Source organism: Pongo abelii, chromosome 11, assembly GCF_028885655.2.
Source record: "Pongo abelii isolate AG06213 chromosome 11, NHGRI_mPonAbe1-v2.0_pri, whole genome shotgun sequence".
Lineage (NCBI taxonomy): Eukaryota > Metazoa > Chordata > Mammalia > Primates > Hominidae > Pongo > Pongo abelii.
Window position 1 is genome coordinate 102,687,687 of NC_071996.2, and position 19,200 is coordinate 102,706,886.

A 19,200-nucleotide genomic window follows, 5' to 3' on the forward strand; every position below is an offset into this window, starting at 1 on the left:
CAGCACTTGTTCTGATGGAAGTGGCAGGGGGGTGAAATGGACTCTGTGAGGGTCCTTAGCTTTGGTTGTTTAATGCACTATTTTTGTGCTGGCTGGCCTTCTGCCAGGAGATGGCACTTTCCAGAGAGCATCAGCTGTGGTAGTAAGGGGAGGAACAGGTGGTGGGCAGGGCCTTAGAACTCCCAAGAGTATATGCCCTTTGTCTTTGGTGGGTAGGGAAGGACCACCGGGTAGGGGTAGGGTTAGGCATGTCTGAGCTCAGACTCTCCTTGGGTGGGTCTTGCTGCGGCTGCTGCTGGGGTTGGGGGTGAGGTTCCCAGGTCAATGCAGTTATGGCCCTAGGAGGATTACAACTGTCGTTACTGTGTCATGAAGGTTTTTAGGGAAGTGGGGGAAAGCCAGCAGTCACGGGCCTTACCCAGCTCCCACACAATCCGAAAGGCCAGTCTCACTCCCACCATGCTCCCCGCAACAACATCAAGTCTGTTTCCAGGCAGTGGGTGAGCAGGGCCACGTGCCCAGCTGCAGAAGCAAATATGGCTTTCCTTCTTCCTCTGCCTGTGGAGTCTGCACACTGGATTCACGCCCTCCCCAAGTTCTGGCCAGGAGGCTTCTCAATCAGTTCAAAGTGTTACAAAGTTCTGCTGGAGACTTCCTTCTCCCTGTGGCCTTTTCCCATCACCTCTGGCCACCCTCCCAATGGACCCCTGTGAGGCCAGGCAAAAATGGCTTGCTAGGGGCCTCACAGATCTCCCATGGCTTTTCCTGCTATTTCCTCTACACCTGTATTTCTCTCGACTCTCTAAATTGACTCAACTCCAGGTAAGGTCAAAATCTTCTGTAACCTAGGACTTCCATTTCCCCAGTGGGGGTGTGTGTTCAGAGGTGGATGATCTCCCTTTCCCAGTTCTACAGTTTGGACACTCACAGTAATATGGGGTGTCTCCTGGGTTCTGCAGGAGCATTCTGATTCCTTCAGGGTGGGTCCTCTCAGGTTTTCTGATTTATTCCTGCAGTCGTTTTGAAGCAAAAATTCACAATGTGAACCTCCAAACACTGCTCTGTCTGTCCGAGTAGGAGTTGTAATCTAGTCCTGCCTCCCGTCTGCCATGATCCCCCCTCCTATTCATCTATTTTATTAAGCATTAATCAAATATATAACACTAAATTGGAGTTGAGAGAAAGCAAAAGAATGCTATATAGACTTTGACAGTTGTTACAAGGGCTCAGTGGTTGACAGAAAGGTACTAGAAGGCACAAAGAACAAAGTTCCTTTAATATCGGTAAAAGCTACAAGAACATAACTATATTAAGATGATCAATCACTGCCAAATGAAATCAGCTAACAAGGGTGTGAATCATTTTGGGTCCTTCTAGAAGCTCCTTTTGCCATTTTCAGGAAGGTTTTAACCTCCAGCGCCACCCAGTTGTTCTGTAGTCTCTGACTGTTGGACTGTCTGACTTAATAGGTGCAAATGACTGACTGGTGAGCACTTAAGCACCTTGCCACTGAAAGTATGTTGTGATCCACAATCTGCATTTTAACATCTCCAGATTTATTTGCACATGAAAGTCTGAGAAGCATTTCCCTGATACACTTCTAAGTGCTTACCTGGGAAATGAGTGAATTTAAGGTCGGTTCTCCTAGAGTCATTTCCCCAGGTGACCTCCACCTCCTCCCCAAGCAGGACTAGGCTGTAAAGTCTGCTGAATGTCATCTTGGCAGTCCTTGTTCTTGAAGAGCACGAAATCTTGTTAAGGAGAAGAAACTTACCTAAAATAACCCAGTGTCAAAGTTACTGATTTGGTAACAAACATATGATTATTAACATGAGAAATACAGAAAATAGTACCCTAGAAGTTCAAATAAAAGGTACAAGTTTATAGGTAAAAGCTGACACAGATTTTGTTTTTTAAAGTTCTTTCTGAAGAATAGAAACTCAATTCAGGCTCTAAAGCAGTGGTTCTAACTTGAGCATGCATCAGAATTATCTGGCACCCCACCCCAGAGTTTTCTACACAGTTAAGTCTGGGATGGGGGCTGAGAATTTGCATTTCTAACAACTTCTCAACCTCACCTCCACCTGCTCTGCTGACGCTGCCGGTGCAGGGACCACACTCTGAGAACCCCTGTTCCAAAGCAGTGGTTTTCAAACAGGGGTGGGGCAAGCAACATTGCTCCCAGGGGACATTTGGCAATGTCTGCAGATATTTTTGGTGGTCACAAAGTGTGGGTGGGGGAGCTACTGGCATCTGGTGGATGAAGGACACATTCTACAATGTGCAAGACATCCCTCCACAACAAAAGATTATCTGGCCCAAAATGTCAATCTGCTGAGATTGAGAAATACTGCTCTAAAGCTCAACCTTGGCTGCCCATCAGAAACACCTGGGAAGACTTTAGACATCCTGATATCCAAGCTGTACACCAGATCATTTAAACCAGAATCTCCAGGATTGGAACCTAGGTGATAAAAGTTTTTAAAGCTCCCCAGATAATTCTAACATGTAGCTGAAGCTGATGAGAATTCTTCTAGAGAATGGAAAATGTGTAAACAGGCAAAACAGCTGAAAATCGTGCTGGTTAAAATATTTGCTTCCAGATTCATTCTCCATTTTTCTTTATTCTCTTCCAGTCTCCATGAGGCTGTCCAGAAACCAGATTACCCAGGGGCTGGCTCCCTTGCCCTCTGGCTTCTGATTGGACTCAGCCAATAATAGGTACCACCTGGACATTGAAGGTGCAAAGGGAGAGGTAACAGGTTATTATTTTTCCCACTTCCCCTGTGTGTTGCCATAATTCTGGCAGTAGTTTTGTTTCTCTATAGCTACATCTATTTGGGGGTGGCTGTTTATTTATTGCTTTAGCTCTCAATGAGGTTCTGGCCACTCCTTATTCTCCTGTGTCCCTTCAGGCTTAGGATGGCAAAAGTTTGCTGCTGCTGCTAGCTAATGTCTTGGTACTTCAATATACATTATTGATTTCTCAGCTCTGCACACATCTCTGCAAATTATCCCTTAACTTAAAAGTCACCTCAAAATTCCAGGTGAATGTGCTGTCTGTTTCCTGTGCAGTCACATGGGGCTCCATGCTCAGAAAGATCCCGTGCTTGGTTTAATGCTCTTCTGCAACAGTCTTGGAATTCTTAATATATTTGAACAAGAGGCCCTGCATTTTCTTCTTTCAGTGGGCCCTGAAAATTATGTAGTGATCCTGTTGCCAGGATTCTGACTGATACAAAGCTATTCTTGATAGGGAGGAAATGGCATGAATAAGACTTGAAGCTAAAAATCACTTTCTGTATTTGAAGAACATTAAGTGTGGCTGTTTGTGACCTGGCTAGAAAGGACAACCCATCATCACATCTACTGGTAAACTTATGGTATCCAGAAAAAGCCAAAGGACTCTATTGCAAGACAGCATCACCTGGCTGCAGAGGTACCTAATTTGCCCTAGATGAGGTCATGGTGCTTGCTGGTTTACAAGTAATCAGTTTTTTTGTTTTTTGTTCTTTTTAACCTAGTTTATTGAGGTGTAATTGACAAATAAAATTGTATATATTTAAGGTGTATAATGTGATGATCTGACATACACATACGATGTGAGATAATTACCACCCTCAGGTTAATTAACACATCTATCACTTCACAGAATTATGATTTTGTTTGTGTAGTGACAACACTTGAAATCTATAACACTCAGAAATTTTCAAATATACAATACACTATTGTTAACTATAGTCACCTGTTGTAGATCAGATCTCCAAAATTTATTCATCTTATAACTGAACATTTGTACGCTTTGACCAACATCTTCTCATTTCGCCCAAATGATAGGATTTTATTCCTTTTTATGACTAAATAATATTTCATCATGTATGTATAAAATTCATTCATCTCTCAACAGACACTTAAGTTGTTTCCCTGTCTTGACTGTTGTGAATAATTCTGCAATGAACATGGGAGTGCAGATATCTATATTTGACATACAAATTTCATTTTCTTTGGATATATTTCCATGAGTGGGATTGCTTGATCAATGACAGTTCTATTATTAATTTTTTGAGAAACCTCTATACTGTTTTCATAATGGCTATACCAATTTACATTCACACCGACAGTGCACAAGGTTCTCTTTTCTCCACATCTTCATCAACACTTGTATCTCTTGTCTTTTTTAATAGTAGCCATATTAATAGATGTGAGGTAGTACCTCATACCTCATTGTGGTTTTGATTTGCATTTCTCTGTTGATCAGTGATATTGAGCGCCTTTTCATATACCTATTGGCCATTTGTATTGTTGCTATTTTGTTTTGTTTTGTTTTGTTTTTTACTGAGTTCTATGAGTTCTTTATGTATTTTAGATATTAACCCCTTACTGGATATATGGTTTACAGATATTTTCTTTTATTTTATAGGTGACCTTTTATTTAATTGTTTCCTTTGCTGTGCAGAAACTTTTAGTTTGATGTATTTCCACTTGTTTCTTTTTACTTTTGTTGCCCATGCTTTTCGTATCATATCCAAAAAATCACTGCCAAGATCATTGTCAAGAAGCTTTTCTCCTATGTTTTTGTCTATGAGTTTTAAGTTGCAGGTCTTATGTTTAAGTCTTTAATCTATCTTGAGTCAATTTTTGTGAGTGTTATTAGATAGGGGTCCAATTTCATTTTTTTACATGTGGACATTACAGTTTTCTCAACACAACACCACTTGTTGAAAAGACCATCCTTTCCCGTTGTTATTCTTGATACCCTTAACAAATATTATTTGACCATATATGCATAAGTTTATTTCTGGGCTATCTATTATTCCATTGGCATATGGACAGGATTTATTCCAGGATAAATATGGAATAACTTTATTTTTGATTATTTTGAGTCTCTGATTTTATGCCAGTAAGATATTGCTTTTATTACTATAGCTTTGTAATACAGTTTGAAAGCAAGAAGTGTGATGATGCCTCCAGTTTTATTCCTTCTCGAGATTTCTTTGGCTATTCAGGGTCTTTCATGATTCCATATGAACTTTAAAATTGTTTGTTCTATTTCTGCAATTGCAAATTTCAATTTGAAATTGCAAATTTCAAATGCCATTGAAATTTTGATAGGGATTCTATTGAATCTATAGAAAACTTTGGGTAGTATGGGCATTTTAACAGTACTAATTCTTCCAACCCATGAACATGGGATATCTTTCCATTTAATTGTGCCTTCGTCAATTTCTTCCATCAATATATTATAGTTTTCAGTGCATATATCTCTCATTTCCTTAAGTAAATTTTTTCTTAAGTATTTTATGTTTTGATGCTATTATAAATGGAATTCTTTTCTTTATATCTTTTTCAGATATTTTTGTCATTAATGTGTAGAAATGCAACTGATTTTGTATATTGATTTTGTATCCTGCAACTTTACTGAATTCATTTATTAATTTTAGTTTAGTTTTAGATACTAAAGTTGTTTGGTATGGTCTTTAGGATTTCCTATACATAAAATCATGTTATCTGTAAACAGAATAATTTTACTTCTTCCTTTCTGATTTGGATGCCTTTTATTTCTTTTCCTTGCCTAATTTCTCTGGCTAGAACTTCCAGTACTACGTTGAATAGAATTGATGAGAGTGAGCACTCTTGTCCTATTTCTGATCTTAAAGGAAAAGCTTTTAGTTTTTCATAGTTGAGTATATAATATTATCTGTGAGTTTTACATATACGGCCTTTTTATGTTAAGGTGCATTATTTTTATATCAATTTGTTGAGAGGTTTTATCATAAAAAGATGTTGAATATTGTCAATGCTTTTTATGCATGTATTGAGATAATCATGCTTTTTCTCCATCATTTTGTTAATATGGTGTATCACATTTATTGATTTGTGCATGTTGAAGCATCCTTGCATTACGGGGATAAATCTCACTTGATCAGGGTGTATGATTCTTCTAATGTGCTGTTGAATTTGGTTGCTAGTATTTTGTCAAAATTTTTTGCATCTATGTTCATCAGGGATATTGACCTGTACTTTTCTTTTCTTGTAATGTCTTTATCTAGCTTTATTATGAGGATAATACTGGCCTCATAAAATGAGGTTGGAACTGTTTCTTCGTCTTCAATTTTTTAAGAGAATTGAAGAACACTTAGCATCAAGTATTCTTTAAATTTTGGTAGAAATCACCAGTAAAGACTTATGCTCCTCGGCTTTGGCCTGTTGGGAGGTTTTTGATTACCAATTCAATCTTCATATTTGTTATTGGTCTGTTCAGGCTTTCTATTTTTTTCATGATTCTGATTCAGTATCCATAGATCATATGTTTCTAAGAATTTATCCATTTCTTCTAGGTTATACAATTCATTGGTATATAGTTGTTCATAGTGGTCTTTTTTGTATTTCTGTGGTATCATTTGTAATGTCTCCTCTTTGTTCTTTTAATTTATTTGAGTCATCCCTTTTTTTGGTTAGTCTAGCTAAAGGTGTATCAATTTTGTTTATTTTTGTTAAAACTAACCCTTTGTTTTATTCTTTTTCATTGTTTCTCTGTTTTTATGTTATTTATTTTAGCACTAATCTTTATTATTTTCTTTCTTCTGCTAACTTTGGGCTTGGTTTGTTCTTGTTTTTCTAGTTCCTTAAAGTGTAAGGTTAGATTATTTATTTGATATCTTTCTTTTTAAATATAGGCATTTATAGCTATACACTTTCCTTTTATTTTTTATTTTTTTATTTTTTATTTATTTATTTTTTTGAGACAGAGTTTCACTCTTGTTGCCCAGGCTGGAATGCAATGGCGTAGTCTCGGCTCATCACTGCCTCTTCCTCCCAGGTTTGAGCGATTCTCCTGCCTCAGCCTCCCAAGTACCTGGGATTACAGGCATGTGCCACCATGCCCGACTAATTTTGTATTTTTAGTAGAGATGGGGTTTCACCATATTGGTCAGGCTGGTCTCAAACTCCCGACCTCAGGTGATCCACCCGCCTTGGTCTCCCAAAGTGCTGAGATTACAGGTGTGAGCTATCACGCCCGGCCTAAACTTTCCTTTTAGAACTGCTTTTGCTGCATCCATATCTTTTAGTTTGTCGTGTTTTCAATTTTGTTTATCTCATAATAGTTTTAATTTCCCTTTTGATTTCTTTTTGACCTATTGGTCATTCAGGAGCATGTTGCTTCATTTCCATGGAGTTGTAAATTTTCTAATTTTCTTCTTGTTACTGATTTCTAGTTTCCTACCTTTGTGGTCAGAAAAGATACTTGATATGATTTCAGTCTTCTTGAAACATATAATTTATCCTGGAGACTGTCCCATATGCACTTGAGAAAAAGGTATACTCTGTTGCTGTTGGATAAAATGTCCTATATGTGTCTGTTAGGTCCATTGATTATACAATGGTGTTCAAATCCACTGCTTGCTTATTGATTTTCCTATGTGGTTGATCTATCCATTGTTGAGAGTGGGGTATTAAAGTATTCTACTATTACTATATTGCTGTTTCTCTTTTCAGTTACTTTAATATTTGTTTTATATAGTTAAGTGCTCTTATGTTTAGTGCAGATATAGTTATAATTGTTATATATTCTTGATGAGTTGACCCATTTAACATTCTGTGATGATCTATTGTCTTTGTTGACAGTTTTTTATTGAAAGGCTATTTTTTTCTAATGTAAATGTAGCCACCCTGCTTTATTTTGGTTACCATTTGCATGGAATTTTTTTTTCTATTTTTTTCACCTTTCAGCCTATGCACGTTCTTAAAGCTAAAGTGAGTCTCTTGTGGGCAGCATGTACTTGGATCTTGTTTTTTTTTTTTTTTTTTGAGACGGAGTCTTGCTCTGTCGCCCAGGCTGGAGTGCAGTGGCACGATCTAGGCTCACTGCAAGCTCCGCCTCCCAGGTTCATGCCATTCTCCAGCCTCAGCCTCCCGAGGAGCTGGGACTACAGGTGCCCACCACCACACCCGGCTAATTTTTTGTATTTTTAGTAGAGACGGGGTTTCACCGTGTTAGCCAGGATGGTCTCGATTTTCTGACCTCGTGATCCGCCTGCCTCAGCCTCCCAAAGTGCTGGGATTACAGGCGTCAGCCTTTTTTTTTTCATCCATCTAGCTACTCTATGTCTTTTGATTGAAGAATTTAATTCATTTATATTTAAAGTAATTATTGATAGGTAAGGATTTGCTAATGACATTTTGTTAATTGCTTTCTGACTGTTTTGCAATTCCTTTGTTCCTTTCGTTCTCTCTTGCTGTCTTCCCTTACAATTTGATTACTTTTTGTGGTGACAGGCTCTGATTTCTTTCTCTGAATCTTTTGTGTATCTACTACAGGTTTTTTTATTGTGGTTACCATGAGGCTACATAAAACATTATAGTTATAACAACCAATTTTAAGTTCATACAACTTCATTTGCATATACAAATTCTATACTTTACTTCCCCTCCACACATGTTTCAACTTACTGATGTTACAATGTAAATTTTTAAATATTATGTATCCATTAACAAATTATTGTAGTTTCAAAAATACATTTGTCTTTCACTCTTTTACTAGAGTTGAAAGTAGTTTATGCACAATTACAATATTACAGAATTCTGAATTTAACTATACTTTTTTTGCTAATGAGCTTTGTACAGTCATGTTTTTACATTTTTAATTAGCATCCTTTTCTTTTCAGCTTGAAGAACTTCCTTTATTATTTTTTTCCTTTTCTTTTTTTGAGACAGAGTCTCACTCTGTTGCCCAGACTGGGGTGCAGTGGCATGATCTTGGCTCACTGCAATCTCTGCCTCCCAGGTTCAAGCAATTCTCTTGCCTCAGTCTCCTGAGTAGCTGGAATTATAGGCATCTGCCACCACCCCTGGCTAAAGTTGTTTGTATTTTTAGTAGAGACGGGGTTTCACTGTGTTGGCCAGGTTGGTCTCAAACTCCTGACCTCAAGTGATTCACCCACCTCAGCATCCCAAAGTGCTGAGATTACAGGCATGAGCCACCAAACCTGGTCGATTTTTTTCCTATTATTTTTGAGACAGAGTCTTTCTCTGTTGCCCATGTGAAGTGCAATGGCACAATCACAGCTCATTGTAGCCTTGACCTCCCAAGCTCAAGTGATCCTCCCACCTCAGACTCCCAATGTGCTGGGGCTACAGGCATGAACCACTGTACCTGGCATCTTTATTATTTCTTGTAAGTCAAGTCTAGTGGTATTGAATGCCTCCAGTTTTTGTTTGTTTGGTAAAGTCTTTATCTCTCTTTCATTTCTGAAACACAGCTTTGCCAGTAAAGCATTCTTGGTTGACAGTTTTTTCCCCCCTTTCAGCACTCTGAATATATCATCCCACTCTGTCCTGGCCTGCAAAGTTTCTGCTCAGAAATTGTCTGATAGTCTTATGGTACTTTACCTGTATGTGATGGGAGTCAATTTTTTCTTCCTGATTTCAAAATTTTCTCTCTTTGTCTTTTTGACAACTTAATTATACTGTGTCTCAGTGTATTCCTTTTCTGGTTCAAACTATTTGGGGATTTTTGCACCTTATAAATCTAGATGTCCATTTCTCTCCCCCAAATTTGGGGAGTTTTCAGCCATTTCTGGGCTCTCTGTTCTTGCCTACTGGTCTATTTATCTGTTTTTTCAACACCACCACACTATCTGGACTACTATAGCTGTATAGTAAGTCTTGAAATTGGGTAGTGTCAGTCCTTTAACTTTGTTCTTCTCCTGCAATATTGAGTTGACTGGGTCTTTTCCCTCTCCATATAAACTTTAGAATCATTTTGCTGATATTCATAAAATTTTTATTGGGATTGCATTAAACCTACAGATCAAGTTGAAAAGAATTGATATATGTTTTTAATTTCAAATTCCTCTTGTTCATTGCTGGTATATAAGAAAGCAATTGACTTTTGTATATTAACTTTGTATTTTGCAAGCTTTCTATAATCATTCATAAGTTCCAGGAGTTTTTGTTGTTGACTCTCAGATTTTTTATGGAAGAAATCATGTTATCTTCAAACAAAGAAAATTTTACTTGTTTAATCTCCATCTCTATAACATTTATTTATTTCATTTTCTTGTTTAATTGCATTAGCAAGGACTACCAGTACAATGTTGAAAAGCACTGATGAAAGAGGACATGCTTGCCTTATTCCCAATCTTAGTCACCATTAAGTATAATGTTAGATATAGGTTTTTGTAGCTATTCTTTACCAAGCTGAGGAAATTCCCACTCTATTCCTAGTTTGCTGAGAATTTTTATAATGAATGGGGGTTAGATTTTTATCAAATGCTTTTTCTGCACCTATTAATATGATTATGTGATTTTTTCTTTTGCTTTTTGATGTGATAAATTACATTAATTGGTTTTCAAATGTCAAATCAGCCTTGCATACATGGGATAAATTCCACTTGGTCATGTTGTATATTTCTTTTTTTAAATTATTGGATTCAATTTGCTAATATTTTGTTGAGGAGTTTTGCATTTATAAATTCATGAGAGGTATTGGTCTGCAGTTTTCCTTTCTTGTAATGTCTGTGTGATTTTTGTCTTAGGGTAATGCTGGTCTCATAGAAAGAGTATTCCCTCTGTTTCTCTCCTTAGGAAGAGATTGCAGAAAATTGATGTAATGTCCTTCTTAAATATTTGGTAGAATTCACCAGTGAACCCATCTGTCATGGTAGGTTCATGACAGATGAGTCATTTCTTTTTTAGAATATTATTATTGATTTAATTTCTTTAATAGCTACAGACTATTTAGATTGTCTATTTCTTCATGTTTGGGTTTTGAAAACTTGTGTCTTCCAAAAAATGGGTCTATTTCATCTAGGTTATCAATTTAGTGAGTATAGAGTTGATCATAATATTTACTTATTATCATTTTTAATTATCATTTTAATGTCTATGGGGTCTGTACTGGTGTTTCTTCTTTCATTTTTGATACTAATATTTGTGTCTTCCTTCTTTTTTTCTTAGCCTGGCTAGAGGCTTATCAATTGTATTGATCTTTTAAAAAAAAACCAGCTTCTGGCCTTTTGCTTCTGGTTTTGCTGGATTTTCTCTGTTGATTTCCTGGTTTTAAATTTCACTGATTTCTGCACTTATTTTATACTATTTCTGCTTACTTTGGATTTAATTTTTTATTCTTTTCCTAGTTTCCTAAGGTGGAGACTTAGATTATTGAATCTTTCCTTTTTCTAATATATGCTTTCAATGCTATAAATTTCCTTCTAAGCACTGCTTTCACTTTATTCCCCAAATTTTGATGTATTTTCATTTTCATTTAGTTCAAAATATCTTTAAACGTCTCTTGAAATTTTTTCTTTGACCACGTGTTATTTAGAAACATGTTGTTTAATCTCCAAGTATTTGGGGATTTCCCAGCTACCTTTTTTGTTATCAATTTCTAGTTTAATTCCACTGTGGTCTGAGGGCAGACCGTTTTTAATTTCTGTAATTTTAAATTTCTAAAGATGTGTTTTCAGCAGCCCAGAATTTGATCTATCTTGATAAATGTTCCATGTGAAATTAAGAAAAATGTGTAAACTGTTGTTGTTGGATGTAGTAGTCTATAGATGTCAATTATATACAGTTGACTGATGGGGCTGTGGAGTTAAACTATGTCCTTATTGATTTTCTGCCTGCTGGATCTGTTCATTTCTGACAGAGTGTTAAAGTCTGTAAGTACAAGAGTGAATTCATCTATTTTTCCTTGCAGTTCTATCAGTTTTTGTCTCACATATTTTGACAATCTGTTGTCATATATGTTAAAGTTTTTATATCTCCTTGGAGAACTGACCTCTTTATCATTATATAATGCCCCTTTATTATTATTATTATTATACTTTAGGTTTTATGGTACACGTGCGCAATGTGCAGGTAAGTTACATATGTATACATGTGCCATGCTGGTGCGCTGCACCCACTAACTCGTCATCTAGCATTAGGTATATCTCCCAATGCTATCCCTCCCCCCTCCCTCCACCCCACAACAGTCCCCAAAGTGTGATGTTCCCCTTCCTGTGTCCATGTGTTCTCATCGTTCAATTCCCACCTATGAGTGAGAACATGTGGTGTTTGGTTTTTTGTTCTTGTGATAGTTTACTGAGAATGATGATTTCCAATTTCATCCATGTCCCTACAAAGGACATGAACTCATCATTTTTTATGGCTGCATAGTATTCCATGGTGTATATGTGCCACATTTTCTTAATCCAGTCTATCATTGTTGGACATTTGGGTTGGTTCCAAGTCTTTGCTATTGTGAATAATACCGCAATAAACATACGTGTGCATGTGTCTTTATAGCAGCATGATTTATAGTCCTTTGGGTATATACCCAGTAATGGGATGGCTGGGTCAAATGGAATTTCTAGTTCTAGATCCCTGAGGAATCGCCACACTGACTTCCACAATGGTTGAACTAGTTTACAGTCCCACCAACAGTATGAAAGTGTTCCTATTTCTCCACATCCTCTCCAGCACCTGTTGTTTCCTGACTTTTTAATGATTGCCATTCTAACTGGTGTGAGATGGTATCTCATTGTGGTTTTGATTTGCATTTCTCTGATGGCCAGTGATGGTGAGCATTTTTTCATGTGTTTTTTGGCTGCATAAATGTCTTCTTTTGAGAAGTGTCTGTTCATGTCCTTCGCCCACTTTTTGATGGGGTTGTTTGTTTTTTTCTTGTAAATTTGTTGGAGTTCATTGTAGATTCTGGATATTAGCCCTTTGTCAGATGAGTAGGTTGTGAAAATTTTCTCCCATTTTGTAGGTTGCCTGTTCACACTGATGGTAGTTTCTTTTGCTGTGCAGAAGCTCTTTAGTTTAATTAGATCCCATTTATCAATTTTGGCTTTTGTGGCCATTGCTTTTGGTGTTTTAGACATGAAGTCCTTGCCCATGCCTATGTCCTGAATGGTAATGCCTAGGTTTTCTTCTAGGGTTTTTATGGTTTTAGGTCTAACGTTTAAGTCTTTAATCCATCTTGAATTGATTTTTGTATAAGGTGTAAGGAAGGGATCCAGTTTCAGCTTTCTACATATGGCTAGCCAGTTTTCCCAGCACCATTTATTAAATAGGGAATCCTTTCCCCATTTCTTGTTTTTCTCAGGTTTGTCAAAGATCAGATAGTTGTGGATATGTGGCATATAATGCCCCTTTTTATCCCTGATAAGTTTCCTTGCTCTGAAATCTGCTCTGTCTGAAATTAATATAGCTACTTTTACTTTTTAAATTAGTATTAGCATGGTATATCTATCTTCCTTCTTTTACTTTTAATCTATATATGTCTCTGTATTTAAAGTGGAATTCTTGCAGACAACGTGTAGTTAGGTCTTTTTTTTAATCTACTCGTCAATCTCTGTCATTTAATTGGTTTATTTAGACTATTGACACTTAAAGTGATTATTAATATAGTAATATAATAATTATTATTATTAATTAATATTAATATAATTAATTATTAAAGTGTGCAATATACATTCACAACAAATCCAAGCCCATTTTAAAAAAACACTACACAACTTCACCATAGTGCAATTTCTTTTTTTTTCTTTTTGTTTTTTGAAACAGGGTCTTGCTCTGTCACAATTTATTGTCTGTTATTCTTTGTAATAACAGGATATTTCCAATTCTTCCCTTCCCTCCCTTGCCTCATTGCTGTCATTCATTTTACTTATATGTAAACATATCTATATTTATATCTGTAAAATTGAATACATTGTTGATATTATTTTGAACAAATTGTTGTGTTAAATTAATTAAGAATAAGTAAAATAAGTTTTTATTTTACTTTCACTTACGCATTCCCCCATGCTGTTCCTTTCTTTATGTTGATTTGAATTTCTGACCTATATAATTTTTCTTCTCTCTAAAGAACTTTTCTTAACATTTCTTGCAAGGCAGGTATATTTGCAGCAAATGTCCTCATTTTTGTTTTGCTGAGAAATTATTGATTTTTCTTTCAGTTTTGGGAATAATTTTATAGGGTACAAAATTCAGGGTTGATGGGTTTTTTTCTTTAACTCTTTAAATGTTTCACTCCACTCTCTTCTTGCTTGTATAGTTTTCGGGGAGATGGATACAATTCCTACCTTTGCTCCTCTCTAGGTAAGGTGTTTTTACTCAGGCTTCTTTCAGAAATTTTAAAAAATCTTTGATTCTCTGAAATTTGAATATAAAATGCCCAGATTTTGTTTGGCAATTATCCTGCTTAGTGTTCTCTGAGATTCCTGGATCTATGGTTTGGCATCTGACATTAATTTAAGGAAATTCTCAGTCATTATTGCTTCCAGTATTTCTTCTGTTCCTTTTCTCTTTCTTCTCCATCTGGTATTTGCATTAAACAAATGGTATACCTTTTTTTAGTTGTCCTACAGTCCTTGGATATTCTGTTCTGTTTTTTCAGTCTCCTTTCTCTTTGCTTTTCTGTTTTGGGAGTTTCTGTTGTCATGTATCTTCAAGCTCACAGATTATTTCCTCAGGAATATCCAGTCTACTAATAAGCCCATGAAAGGCATTTTTCATTTCTGTTACAGTATTTTTTATCTCTAGTACATCTTTTTACTCTTTTTTTAGAATCTCCATCTCTCTGCTTACATTATTTACCTGTTCTTGCATGCTGTCTCCTATATCCATTAAAGCTCTTAGCATACTAGTAATTATTTGTTTTAATTCCTGGTTAAATATCAACATTTCTGATGTATCTAACTCTGGTTCTGATGCTTGTCAGTCTCTTCAAACCATACTTGTTGCCTTTTCGGATACCTTATAATTTTTCTGTTAAAAGGTATACATGATACGTGGGGTAAAATGATGTATGGGGTAAATAGGCCTTTAATAATATGGTAGTAAGGCAAAGTGGTTTTCTATATTCCCGTGATTAGTTCTCAGTCTTTTAGGGAGCCTGTGCCCCTGAACTATGAGCTTTACCAGTGCTTCTCAGTTTTCTCCCCTCTCCCTGTGAGACAGGATGGGTGGAAAAAGTTGGAGTTGGGTATTTCTCCTTTTCCCTGTGGAAAACTGGAGTTGGGCATTTCTCTTCCCCTTGGTGGATAAGGCTCTGATTAAACCCTACTAGATTCGGGTTTGATAAAATAGTTTCTCCTGAGGACAGGCCTTGTTAAGAAGAACAGAATATGGAGGTTTCTGTTTGTGGGTGTCTATTCTAGTAAATTGTTATTCTCTGTGTTCCCCTGCTGGTCTTTCCAATTTTGAAGTTTTCCCTGTGTCCTCACTCCTCTTACAGATACAAGAAGAGTTGTTGGTTTTTTAGATTCTTCAGCTTTTTACTTCTTTAGCTTGTTTTAACAAGAGTAATAATACCAAGTGTCAGCAAGTGTCAGTGAGAGTAAAAAATGATGCAACCACTTTAGACAATCTGACAGTTTCTTATAAAGCTGAATATATACTTATCATAGAACCCATCAATTTCACTTTTAGGTAGTTACCCAGAAAAAATGAAACCTATGTTCTCACAAAGACCAGTACATAAATGTTCATAGTAGCTTTATTCATAATAACCAAAAGTTGTGAACAGCCTAAATGTAACCTACTCATACATGCAACACAAATGAATCTGAAAACATGATGATGTGTGAAAGAAGTCAGACACAAAAGAGTACATATTTTGTAATTGAATTTATATCAAATTCTACAACAGACAAAACTAATCTATTGTGGTGTAAAGTACATCAGTATTTTCCTAGGGTCTGTAGGGGAGGGGATTGACTGCAAAGGAACATGAAGAAGCTTTCTGGGTGATGTAGGTGTTTTATATCCTGATTGTGGTGATGGTAGTTCCACAGATGTACAGATTTGTAAAACTCATCTAAATGTACGCTTAAAATGGGTGCATTTTATTCATGTAAATTATACCTTGATAAAGTTGATTTTTTAAAAAAGTAAGTTCTCATGGTAACTGAGAAACTATGACAATAATCTAATTCTCCAAACCACTGTGTTAGATTGGTAAGTCTAACTTACCAATGATAAATTAACCCCTTACACTTGAAGGCATTTAATTACCCAGCTTCCTTTATTAATGAACTGAAATAACTTCCCATAATACCATCAGCAAAATAATTACATTCATTTCTCTTTCAGACTTACTAAATAAATGCTACTACTTTCAAATACACCAAGGAATAAAAGAATTTATATTTAAAGTGTTTGGAGAGTAAACATTTTACAGTATTTATAACATTCCCTAAGTAAATAAAATAAAGCATTTAAAAAAATTTTCCTTTATGTTTTAAATATGCTGTATTATGTTGAATGGCCTTTAAACACAAAACCCAGCACATGAGAAGTTCCAAGGTGTCATCTAGGTCTTCACTTCTGTGTCTGCTCTGAGTTGTTACAGAAAATTGCCTACACTTGGGGAGCGCGGCGTCCCGGCTGCCGCAAGACCGCGCCGAGCCAGGCGAGCCCCCGCGGCGCCCAAGCGCGGGCTCGGGACCCAGCTGCCGCCAGGCGCGGCATTTTTATTCAAGCGACGCCTGGGGAGCCCGGCCACGCCCGGTGCATGGTGGGAGCGGTCCGCGGCCCGTTTTCGGGAGGAGGCGGAGGGCGCAAGGCGAGCCGGTGGATCCGTAAAGAACCCAGCCAACCCCCAGAGTGAGGGGAGGGGCTGAGCTGTGAGGAGAGCGGGGCACAAGAACCATATGTACGCGGGAGTCCTTTTAACCCAGAAAGTTACGAATTGGACAGGAGCTTCTGGCTAACCAGATTCACTGAACTGAATGGCACAGGCTGCAAAGTGCCCCAAGATGTCCTGCAAAAATAGCTGGAATCTTTACAGGAGAACCACTTCCAAGAAGATGAGCAGTTTTTGGGAGTCGTTAGGCCAAGCCTTGGCATTGGAATGGATACTTGTGTCATTCCTTTGAGGCATGGTGGGCTTTCCTTGGTTCAAACCATAGATTACATTTACCCGATCGTAGATGACCCTTACATGATGGGCAGGATAGCATGTGTCAATGTCCTCAGTGACCTCTACGCAACGGGGGTCATGGAATGTGACAATATGCTGGTGCTCCTTGGAGTCAGTAATAAAATGACTGACAGGGAAAGGGATAAAGTGATGCCTCTGATTATCCAAGGTTTTAAAGACGCAGCTGAAGAAGCAGGAACATATGTAACAGGCGGCCAAACAGTTCTAAACCCCTGGATTGTCCTGGGAGGAGTTGCTACCACTGTCTGTCAGCCCAATTAATTTATCCTGCCAGACAATGCAGTGCCAGGAAACGTGCTGGTGTAGACAAAACCCCTGGGGACACAGGTGGCAATGGCTGTGCACCAGTGGCTGGATATTCCTGAGAAATGGAATAAGATTAGTGGTCACCCAAGAAGATGTAGAGCTGCTCTACCAGGAAGCGATGATGAACATGGCGAGGCTCAACAGGACGGCTGCCGGACTTATGCACACGTTCAATGCCCACGCAGCCACTGACATCATGGGCTTTGGGATTTTGGGCCATGTGCAGAACCTGGCCAAGCAGCAGAGGAACGAGGTGTCATTTGTAATTCACAACCTCCTGGTGCTGGCCAAGATGGCTGCAGCGAGCAAGGCATGCGGAAACATGTTCGGCCTCATGCACGGGACCTGCCCAGAGACCTCAGGTGGCCTTCTGATCTGTTTACCACATCAGCAAGCAGCTCGGTTCTGTGCAGAGATAAACTCCCCCAAATATGGTGAAGGCCACCAAGCATGGATTATTGGGATTGTAGAGAAGGGCAACTGCACAGCCAGAATCATAGACAAACCCTGGATCATCGAGGTCGCACCACAAGTGGCCACTCAAAATGTGAATCCCACACCCGGGGCCACCTCTTTTTTTTTTTTTTTTTTTTTTTTTGAGACGGAGTCTTGCTCTGTCGCTCAGGCTGGAGTGCAGTGGCGCCATCTTGGCTCGCTGCAAGCTCCGCCTCCCGGGTTCACGCCATTCTCCTGCCTCAGCCTCCCGAGTAGCCGGGACTACTGGCGTGCGCCACCCGCCCCGGCTAATTTTTTTAGTATTTTTAGGAGAGACGGGGTTTCACCGTGTTAGCCAGGATGGTCTCGATCTCCTGACCTTGTGATCCGCCCGCCTAGGCCTCCCAAAGTGCTGGGATTACATGCTTGTCGGGGCCACCTCTTAATCTAGACAGAAATAGCTGTTCGGTTTTGTTTTTAAATAGATCTATTTCCTTTATCATCACTTCAATTAAAGACTATAAACAACAGAAATCTCATTGTGTCTACACATCGGGTGACCTTAGGTCGGTTTGTAAGTGGATACAATTAATAAAATAAAATCCATTGCCTTTTTTTCCTGTTACATTAACTGAAGATGCACCTAATCTTGAGGCAGCTTCTGAGTTGAGAATTATATTGTTATCCAATACTGTTGATTCATTTTGAATCTTTAGACACTTATCTCTTTCTGCATAGGCTCTTTTTAAAGGTGCTTTCACATAGCACAGACATTACCAGTAGTCTTGTCAAATAGCAGTTGGTGTCTTCATTTTATGTATATTTATCATAAGTCTGATTTTTTTTTAAGCATCTTGAATGGTTTTCTGGAGAGACAGCATTGGTAAGTGGCACATGACAGTATCCCAGTCATAAGAGGGTTGCATGATTCCTTTGAATGTTTGATTTGGAAAAGCCTAGTCTTGTCTCTCAAGAGCATCTCGGACCCAGAACATTCTCCAGTGGCGCACTCAGTTCAACAGGGCAAGTGCTTCACTGCATGGAAAACACTTTGAAGAGACAAAAAAGAAATCTTATTTCTTTTTTTGTAGCCTTTCTGATATTTACAGTAATACCACTAACTGTTTTCTTTATCGATAGCAAAGAAGGATACTTTTTGCAATGTAATTAGATGTTCTATAGTGCTACAAGGAATTGCCTTCTGAAAGGAGGCTCATGTATAATACTCATTTACAATTCAATATATAATTACGCAAATAATTTTTAAATATAATCAATAATAAAGACTGTTCTGTGGATGGTAGTGTTTAATACATTTTCTATTTTGTACAGTGATTTCAGGCCTTTTGTTTTCTTGAAATCAGCAGATATTTAGCCCAATTCTTAGCATTATTTTGTCCTTTGCACCAGTACTTTTTTGTGCACGCTTTTTGTGATCTGTGTTAAAAACCTGCATTGCCAACATTGCAGCTCCAACTTAAACTTGTTATTCAAATAAATATTTAATTTTTTAAATTGCT

General features: G+C 37.7%; 1 pseudogene; it reads left to right on the forward strand.

Moving 5' to 3' along the window:
- Positions 1 to 16,739: 16,739 nt before the first annotated feature.
- LOC100455842 (selenide, water dikinase 1-like) lies at positions 16,740 to 17,816 on the forward strand (annotated as a pseudogene).
- Positions 17,817 to 19,200: the final 1,384 nt, after the last annotated feature.